Raw genomic sequence first — 11,278 nt, forward strand, 5'->3', positions numbered from 1 at the left:
CAACATTATCTAATATAGCAAATAATTATATCAAATAAATAACTAGTAGGCCTCCCTAGCAATTAAATGACACAATTATTTCAAATAACTTAGAAGAATATTTAATACTCAAATGCATAAAAAATATATAATAAAAATAAATAAATAACCTTACAGCGTAATGAACTCCGGGGCTTCAATTCACTAAACCAAACAAGAAATTAGCCGCGAATGGACATTGATAACAACCTTAAAGAATATTCGAGAGGGGAAGAATGAACATTTTACAATAAGAAACTTCTACTATTTATAGCATTCTAAAAATAAACCTAAACTATTTCCTACCACTTGTTTCCTGCTTTTGTGCCATATGTTGAAACTCCTTGTAATAATGCCTTGGAATAGCTCCCATTGACTTTATTTTTGCTGCTGCACCATATGTTTTGTTAGGAAAGCAAACAAATTAAAATATTATATTTATTTAATTTATTTGTTGATTTCTAATATATATATATATATATATATATATATATATATATATATATATATATATATATATTTATTTATTTATTTATTTATTTACTAGTAGTACGTAATATATATATATTAGTATATTCTATATATATTATATATAATATATTATATATTATATTATATATTATATATAAAAAGAACTAATTATTAGATATATTAAATAACTAATGCAAAATTATTATAAAGATGTACCTAAAATATGAGTGTAAAATATGCCTATCAAATTCCCCCACACTAAAACATTTGCTTGTCCCCAAGCAAAAATATTATTTGCGAAATAAATTACAATGAAATTCCCAAAACTGATAACATATCATGAACAGCAATCTGAAGCACCCTGCAATTAATAAGTTAGCATTCCTATTTGAAAATGAAGAAAACTAAATAAGTAAGCCCTCACAGGAATATCACTCATCACTCAAGTGTTTGATGGGTATAGATTTCGCTCAAGTTCATTCCTATAAAATTGCTCTACCATAGGCTTGCGTATCTTCTCAATCACCACTACAAGAGTCATGCATGACACAAATCATAAGGACTTTTCACAGGTTGTAATGGGGCTAGGGTTAGGGTAGTGAATATTTTAGGAAAGTAGTTTAAACAAAACCTTCAAACTAGACGAGCAATTAAATACAAAGAATCTAACACCCTTGCTCATCAACACCCTCAGTTTTTCATTCAAAGCATTTCCTATTGACATTTCAACCCAATTATCATTCTCAGAAATATAGAATTCTTCCTCAAAATTACAAGAACTTCTCCTTGCTTCATTTATTTAGGAGTGGCTTCAACCCAAAACTAATTGTTGATTCTTTCTCATTTTTCTCATAAATTTCAGCAACATTTTTTTTTCAACATACATTCATCATTTCTCCCATTTCTTCATTTTTTTTTTAGTCTCCATATTTTTTTGGAATCATGAATTGTCTTCGTTTTCTTTTTCGTAGAGGACCAGCGACAAATCGGTAATGAAGATACAACCCACCTCATTCTCAATCATATTAACACAAGAAAGTGACCTCCCCCACACTTCTTCCTCACAACCTCACGTAGATTACAAGAATAATTCAAAATTTGCTCCACTAGTTATTCAGCTGGGTGAAGGCATTATTTTTAGATATAAAAGGCTTGTAATGTGGTTCAAAATAAAGAAAAGAATGGCCATAAAGCTCAAAGTGGGTTAACGAAGAAAAATAAATCATGGGACAAACCGGTTATTTGGCTAGTGAGGCTCAAAATCAAATAATGGCCTTAATCACACTTGAATCATGCATGGTCTAATTAGCTTTAAAAGAGAATCAAGGCAAGTTCTAGAGAAACAAAATTATGGAAGAAATCGCACAATAGAAAGAAAATAACACCGAAGTGTCAGTCAATGGCTCAAAACACTCACATGTTTATTGCTTACTTAATATAGCCACTACATATCACACAAGAAATGCTAACAAACTAATCACAACTTGCCAAATTATTTATTCAATCATGTCCTGAATTCCAAGAAAGAAAAATATTGTAATTTTTCAAAATAATACTTATTTAGCATAAAATACTAAGAAAATATTTGTGAAAATTTTTGAAAATTTTGACATATGCAAACAAATAATAAAACTAAATTCCCTCCCCCACACTTATTATCAACGTTGTCCCCAATGTTGAATAAAAACATGTAGAATAAGGGTTATTGAATGAGAATAGGGAATAAAAGAAAAAGAATTGAACAAACACACCTTAGGTTGCCTCCTAAGCAGCGCCTTTGTTTATCGTCGTTGGCTCGACTTATGATATTTCTTTAAATTTCCACCGTCTCGTTGAGTTTCTTAGATGATTACGATTCAAAATAGTCTCTTCATGCAGATTAGTACTCATAGATGATTTATTATTTGGTTCTTCTTTATTCTCAATAGAAGCAATTTCATTAAATTTAACAAATTTCAAGGAATTAACAAAAATTGCAAAATTATCATCACTAGGAGATTTCATGGTATTATAAATACTAAAATTCACAAGTTTACCATTAGACTCCATAGTAAGCATACCACTATGAATATCGATTTTAGTTTTTGCAGTTTTTAAGAATGGTCTTCCTAACAAAATATGAGAAATTTTATTACTATTTTCCATATCAAGCACATAAAAATCAGCAGGAAAAACCAAGTTATTAACTTCAACAAGCAAATCTTCAATCACACCCCTAGGATATGTAGTAGATCCATCAGCCAATTGAATTATTATACTAGATTTATTCAAGGGTCCAAGATTTAAAGAAGCATACACAGAATATGGCATAACATTAATAGAAGCTCCTAAATCTAACATAGCATTTTCAAGTTTCACACCACTTATCATCACGGAATAGTAAACATACCTGGATCTTTGCACTTTTCAGGAAGATTGCCTTGACTAGCCATAGAGACATTCTCGTGCACTTTCACTTCATCAACTCCTTTATTTTGTTTCTTTTTCAATGTGCATACCTCTTTTAGAAAATTTGCATAGCGAGGTACCTTTTTCATAGAATCTAAAAATGGTTTATTAGCCTCACATTCACGAAATGTCTCATATAAATCATTATTTGAGTTTCCTCTTATTGGTTCCAAAAGAGCTTGAGGAAAAGGGGATACTGGTTCATAATCAGAAAAAGAAGAAAGGTTACCTTGGGACTTCTCTTTATTGGCAATGTTACCTGCACTTATTTCCTTGTCTAAATCAACATTCTTTTCCAGCGACATACTTCTCACAGTAATTGCACTTACATTCCCTTTAGGATTAACGATCGTTTGAGAGGGTAATTTGCCAGAGCTCTATGCTTCCAACCGACTTACCGTAGTTGCTAGTTGGCCCACTTGCCTTTCTAAGTTTTTAATACTAACCTTTGTTTCTTGAATACTAGCTCTTGTCTCTTGTTGGAATAGTTGTGTTTCTTGTTGAAACTGCAAAGTGTTAGTAGCAAGAGTTTTAACAATATCTTCTAGATTCATACCTGAGCTAGGGCTTTGGGCTGGTTGTTGGCTGGAAGGAAATTGTTGTCTATACTGTTGAAAATTCGAACGATTCTGAACAAACTGGTTCCCTTGTGAGTTCCCATAGCTAAGGTTCGGGTGATCCCTCCATCCAGGATTATATTTATTAGAAAATGGATCATACTTACCTTGAGGTTGTCCAGGAAAACCTCCAGCCATGTTGACTTGTTCAACTTCTTGAAGAGTTGGGCAGGCATTAGTTTGGTGCCCAACTACCGAGCAAATTCCACATGCTTTTACAGTTTGCATATTGCCTACAGCTAATTGACGAACAAGAGTAGTTAAACCAGAAATTTGTTGCTCAAGAGCAGAAATATTTACCTCATTCACTTGCTTAGACGGTTGGACAAGTCTATTGCCAAATTGTTGAGAATTTGCAGCCATGTTTGCAATTAGGGTTCTTGCAGCGTCCGGTGTCTTGTCAACTAAAGCACCACCGCTTGCGGCATCAATCATGCTTCTATCCATAGGAAAAAGTCCTTCATAAAAATACTGAATGAGTAATTGATCACTAATTTGATGGTGTGGGCAGCTTGCACATAGTTTCTTGAAACGCTCCCAATATTCATACAATGACTCTCCATTGTTTTGCCTTATACCACAAATTTCCTTTCTAATGTTGGCCGCCCTTGAAGCTGGGAAATATTTTTCAAGGAACATCGTCTTCAAGTTGTTCCATGTGGTGATGCTCCCAGAAGGTAGATAGTATAGCCAATCCTTCGCTGAATCTTTCAAAGAGAATGGAAAGGCTCTTAACTTGATTTGTTCTTCAGTAACCCCAGTGGGTTTCATACTCGAACACACCACATGAAATTCCTTTAAGTGTTTGTGCGGATCTTCACCTGCAAGTCCATGAAAAGAAGGCAAAAGATGAATTAATCCAGATTTCAGTTCGAATTGTACATTAGCATCTAGAGCGGGAAAAGTGATGCATAAAGGTTGCTGATCCAAATTTGGAGCCCCAAGCTCTTTTAAAGTCCGATTTTGAGCCATGGGTTCCCCTTCTGAATCAGAATTGTTGGAAGGTTGAGGGTCGGTAGCCAGATCACTAAACTCCAATTTCCTCAAAGCTTCTTTCTTCCACCTACGTACAGTTCTTTCAATTTCCGGATCGTACGGCAAGATTTTTTGATTAGCAGATCGAGTTATAGGCATAAACAAAAAGAAAATATATTGCAGCGATTATGTAAAGGTAACGAAAGAAAATGTTTTTTTTTTTTTTAATTTTTATGGGACAAATTAGCGAGAAAAACAGATGAACAAATAAATAATTAAATAAACACAAAATAAACAAGCAAAGGTCCCCGGCAACGGCGCCAAAATTTGGTGAGCTGTCGTAGGCTCCCAAATTAAAACCTTACAAACGTAGTAGCGGGAGTAAGGATCGATCCCACGAGGAGTAACTAGTTTAACTTTTGTGCTCAAGGAAATAATGGGGGGTTTGGAATATATCGAGAATAAATATTAAATAAAAGAGAAATTAAATAAACGAGAAATTTAATCGAACGAATAAACAGTGAAAATAATATATCGAAAACACTTATAATAAGAAACCTTGGTCAGTAAAGATCCACCACCGGAGTTTAACACTGATCACTGATTTATAAAGTAATTAATATGCAGTTGAATATTTGTCGTGAAATTATTTCATTTCCGTTTTCCCTTAGTTGTAGGTAACTAAAGCACACGCGGTTTAATTACCCCTAACTACTAAATAACCTAAGACAAGCGCTATAGATTTAATTTAATAGCAGCAATAGGAACTAGGAAAACCGACAAACTAAATAACACAAGCACAAGCGGTTGCATTTAATTTAGGAAAATATTCTACCCGAGTCCAATTATCACTAAGCCGTCAATAATTAACCCAGTTGCTACTGAATATTAGAGTAATTTGTAGCACAACATTATCTAATATAGCAAATAATTATATCAAATAAATAACTAGTAGGCCTCCCTAGCAATTAAATGACACAATTATTTCAAATAACTCAGAAGAATATTTAATACTCAAATGCATAAAAAATATATAATAAAAATAAATAAATAACCTTACAGCGTAATGAACTCCGGGGCTTCAATTCACTAAACCAAACAAGAAATTAGCCGCGAATGGACATTGATAACAACCTTAAAGAATATTCGAGAGGGGAAGAATGAACATTTTACAATAAGAAACTTCTACTATTTATAGCATTCTAAAAATAAACCTAAACTATTTCCTACCACTTGTTTCCTGCTTTTGTGCCATATGTTGAAACTCCTTGTAATAATGCCTTGGAATAGCTCCCATTGACTTTATTTTTGCTGCTGCACCATATGTTTTGTTAGGAAAGCAAACAAATTAAAATATTATATTTTTTTAATTTATTTGTTGATTTCTAATATATATATATATATATATATATATATATATATATATATATATATATATATATATATATTTATATTTATTTATTTATTTATTTATTTATTTATTTATTTACTAGTAGTACGTAATATATATATTAGTATATTCTATATATATTATATATATTATATATAATATATTATATATTATATTATATATTATATATAAAAAGAACTAATTATTAGATATATTAAATAACTAATGCAAAATTATTATAAAGATGTACCTAAAATATGAGTGTAAAATATGCCTATCAGGACCCTTCTCAATTAATTAAGGGAATTCAAATCTCTTTTAATGGTAAGTAATTAAATAATTAATCTGGGTTAGAGGCCGTAACACGGAGTGTTACACGTCGACCACCCGCCGTCAGCTCCACACCGTCACCATCGCCAGAAAAAGGAAATGTTTCATCATCAAACACTCCTTGGACATCTTTTACATTACCTAGAAGATTGGTTAATGCAAAGAGGGTAGAGTGGGTTGATGCCCACTACTTAGTTTTGGAAGGTAAAGCTTTGGAACCCGATTATTTCTCTAATGGTGTGATAGAAATGCTTAGGCATCAAGGTTTACTGGATTTGTTTTTGGAAATTAAATGTGATACCTATCCTAATTTGGTCAATGAGTTTTATCACCATATGAATGTTACCAAGGAGGGGTGACAAGTTGGAAATCACTTCCAAAGTTAGGGGGTGAAATTGCTTTGAGTGAAAACCATTTGGCCAAACTCCTAAAATTGACTTCAACCGGAGTATCGGAGTACAAACGTGAGACTTGGATTACGACAGAGACTTTGGGTCATAAGGATTATTTGGGCTATATGTTGGGAAGGACAGATGGATTGACCATGGCTACAAGACTGGTAAAGAAATGGTTGTCTGCGGAACAAAAGATCTTGGTAATGCTTGTGACAGATAGCTTGTTGCCTAACAACAATAAGAGTAAAGATGTAGGAAGCTTGGAATGCACTTTTGCTTACTTTTTGAAACACAAAGTGAAGTTTAACTTGCCCGCTCTTATGTTGAAGCATATGGATTTCTGCCTTGCTCACAACCAAAAGAGCTTACCCTCTAGCATGATTTTGAGTTGGATTCTCAAGAAGAAGGGAGTGGATGTGAGCCAAACTGTGGCTAAGCCCTTGAGAAGATTGGTTTTCAATGCCAAGAACCTCCGCAGCAATGGCATCTATCATGGCGGAGAGAAACCCATGGCGGAGAGAAGGTTGTTGATGGAATAGTTTGGCATTCCAAACAAAAAGTTGAAGCAAGTAGCTCAAGAGGAGGGAGAAGTTAGTGACTATGGTAGTGAGGAGAGTGCGAGACGGAAGGAGCAGAAGATCAAAGCTGAAAATGAGTCCATGTCTACCGAAGAACGCATCCTGGCACAACTTCGAAGGCAAAACCAAATCATAGAACAAGGCTTCTCTTCGTTGAATGTCAAGGTTGACTTGTTGGGTCAGAGAATGTCAGCAGTGGAAGCCAGTTTGGATGAGGATAGATCCCCAGGAGCAAATAGTTCTGGGGCCGGAGCATCAGTGGGCACAGCAGGTGACTCTACTCAAGCTGGAGATTAAGGTAACCTCGTTTCTAATCTTTGTTTGGCTTCTAGTCTAGTTAACCTTAGTTATAATCTTGTTTGAAACCTTAGCTGTAATCTAGCTTAGTTAGTTTGTGCTTTTAGATTCTGTTGCTTAGAGTTAAGTATGGGTAAGTTGGTTAATCAGGTGTTAGTTTTAGTTAGTTAGTTTGGTGGAAACCTCCTTGCGTCAAGTCTTCTTTTGTTAACCCTCCTTGATTCTTGTCACACGACTTGCAGTTCAAACTGTTTGTTCTTACATAAAGGTCGTTGCATCTAAGTTTCGAGGATGAAGCTTCTTGCTAGGGGGGAGAGTGTGATACCCCGGAAATTAATTCCTTAAAGCCCGAACATAATTAATTCCTATTTGCCTTACAAATTCCTTCATAATTCCCATTGAGCATAGTTAAGGGACCTAGTTTGACCAAATCCCTTAGCCTTTTGAATTTGGTCAATGGGTTAGACCTTGTGCTTTATTCCTTGTACTTTAGCCTTTAATTAAAAGAATTTATCGTAACTTGTTTTTGGGAAGGAGAGGTCCTTTTTGTCTTTTCACAAGTCCTAACTTGGAACCCAAGATATTTCCTAGACACATTCACCTAGCCTTCCACACTTAGGAGTTTGGGAAGTGTTGAATAGGCTAAGAAGGTAGCCCATGTCTTACAAAATCTATTTACACTTGCTATTAAGATTTATTGATGCTCTTGAGTGATTATGTGCATATTATTGTGATTATGCCTTGTAGAGCTTGTATCTAGGGTTCTCTAATGCTATTTGTTGAGCTATTTTTATGTATTCAAGCCCCTCTTGTTGTTGATGTGAGTTTTGAGGTGTTTGGATTTAGCAATTTATCCCGAAGTGGATTTCTACTTTCTATTTCGGTACCAGCGGGCAGTTTGCTACCCGCCAGACCACCCGCTGATACATGGTGTAATATGCCGGGGGGTTCAACGGGTGGTTGACCACCCGTGGTACCACCCGCTGGTACGGGGTGTGTTTGGCACGTAGTTTGACACCCGCTGAAACCACCCATTGGTACGTTGGTTCTTGGCTTCCGTTTTGTTGACCCATTGTGTACTTGTGTGTCTTTATTGATGTCTCGTAAGTCTAAAACGATGTCTTAAGTATCCTGGGTAGAATTTTTGAGTCTTGAATCGTGTTTGTGATCCAACTTTGTGATTCGTTGGATTGAAGTAAAGTGTATGATGTTCGTTGAGCCTTTATGATTGTCTTGTTGATTTGCATGCTAACTACGTTATTCGTTGGTACTAATATGTGTTTTTCCTCGTAATAATCTTATTTATTCTTGATGAGGATTGGTAACTTGTGCTTACCACTCGTTGTGGTCTCTTGATTTGAAATCTTTCAATTTTGTGGCAATATACTTGAAATGTCTCCTTCGTGGTCTTTCTTCAATTCCTTCGATTGAATCTACCATTGTGAGCTTGTACAATTGTTGTACCTTATCTTGAATGTTCCTTGATTGGGTTATTGTTGAGCTTTGATTATTTGTGTCAATGACTTTGTGTTTATGATTGATATGAGATTGGCGGTAATGAGCTTTGCTCCAAATGAGATCAGCGGTATATTATATTATGTTTATGAGATCGGTGGTAAGATTGGTAGGGAGCTTAGTCTCCATGATAGTATAATGTTGGACTTGGTGTACAGGGTGGCATTGAGAGGTACAGGTTAGAACTGTTATAAGGATGGAGTGGTGTAAAGGTTGGAACTTGGCCATTGATTGTGATTATTGTATTCCCTCTTGATTATGAACTTATCCTTGTATGTGATCGTGTGGTTGTTTATTGATTACCTTCTTCCTTGATGGTTATCCTTGAATCCTTATCATTGTCTTATCAAGTTAATTCGGTTGTTTGGCCGTGTGTTGGTTGAATGAGTATATCCTTCGATGAGTCAATGTTATGATTTAAAAGCTAGTGTTGCTATGACTATACTTATCTATTCCAAAGTCTCAAAAGTGGTTTTCTTATAACATATATATATATATATATATATATATATATATATATATATATATATATATATATATATATATATATATATATATATATATATATATATATAGAGTTAATACCCAAAATCGTCCTCGACTATAGTGGTTTTTCTCAATTTCGTCCTAAACGACTTTGGTGACCTAATATCGTCCCAGACTTTTGTGTTTCGCTCAATTTAGTCCTCCATTTGTTATTCCGTCAAATTGGTGTTAAATAAAGGGACAATTCAGTAATGTCAATATTGATCTCTCTTTACTTTCAACTTGTGAAGTGCGAAATTCCTTTCTTGTACGAATTACACCCAGAATTACTCCCGGACCTGCAAATCAAATTTTATATTCGCAGTTTTAGGAGTAATTCTGGGGGTAATTCGTAAAAAAAAAAGGATTTTGCAGTTCACATGTCTATGAGTAAAGAGATGCCAATATTAAAATTACTGAATTGTCTATTTATTTAACACCAAATGGACAGAATAACAAATAAGGGACTAAATTGAGAAAAACACAAAAGTCTGGGACTAAATTGAGCGAAACACAAAAGTCTGGGACGATATTAGGTCACCAAAGTCGTTTAGGACGAAATTGAGAAAAACCACTATAGTCGATGACGATTTTGGGTATTAACTCTATATATATATATATATTATGTATTTCAACGCGTTGGAGTGGGTTACTTAGCAATTTTCGCTAACGATTGTTATACCTTAATGCTTTTCAGGTATAGTCTAGTCGGTTCAAGAGAGCGCTAGTTGGAGCCGTTTAGCTAGCTCTAGTTTCCTTTCCTAGACTTTAGTTCTTTTTGGTGGCCTGTGAGCCCGTTCCGGTATACTTTGATATTATGGATAGTAAACCGCTTTTCAGGTATAGTCTAGTCGGTTCAAGAGAGCGCTAGTTGGAGCCGTTTAGCTAGCTCTAGTTTCCTTTCCTAGACTTTAGTTCTTTTTGGTGGCCTGTGAGCCCGTTCCGGTATACTTTGATATTATGGATAGTAAACTTTGGTTTGTAGTTGATTTTGGCATGTGCATCTAAGCCTATAACTTAGATGTGGCATAGCACCCCAACAATATCTAGTTTAGCTTCTGCTTTGCCTTAATCATTCGATGGCTCTTTCGCAACCTACTGGAACACAAAGAACCAATTACGCCTCCACTGAGGCTCGAACTCATAATCTTCCAAATGAAAGTCCAACCCGGATACCATTAGACTACATAGTCCTGGTCTTTGCCTTATTACTTAAGTTTAAATGTTTTCAAATGTTCTTAAAATCGGGGGTGTTACAATCTAAGTCTCCCAAAGATATTTGGATGTGCTCGTTCTGCATCCCCAGTATTATGATTATTTGGTATACCTCTATGTTATTGGGATTTTTCGCATTCTGGACGAACGTCTACAAGACATAATTCTTCAAGATATTTCAAGAGCGATAATGTTTCTTTACCAGTGTAATACCCCATTTTTCTATACTTTAGAGCCTAGATTTAAGTAGTCTAAAAAGATAAAAGAAAGGAAATAAAGACAAACTAGGATATATATATATATATATATATATATATATATATATATATATATATATATATATATATATATATAGGGTTGAGTTCACATGAGGACTACAATAGATAGAAGACTGTGAGGACAAATCATATTCATCCAATCCAAGAGATTTAAAGGTTGAGATGTTGTCCTTTAGCAATATGATTAACGCCAAAACTAATTAACGGAGGGCAAATAAGAGAATTG

This window comes from Ipomoea nil, unplaced genomic scaffold (genome assembly GCF_001879475.1).
Source record: "Ipomoea nil cultivar Tokyo-kokei standard unplaced genomic scaffold, Asagao_1.1 scaffold1940, whole genome shotgun sequence".
NCBI lineage: Eukaryota > Viridiplantae > Streptophyta > Magnoliopsida > Solanales > Convolvulaceae > Ipomoea > Ipomoea nil.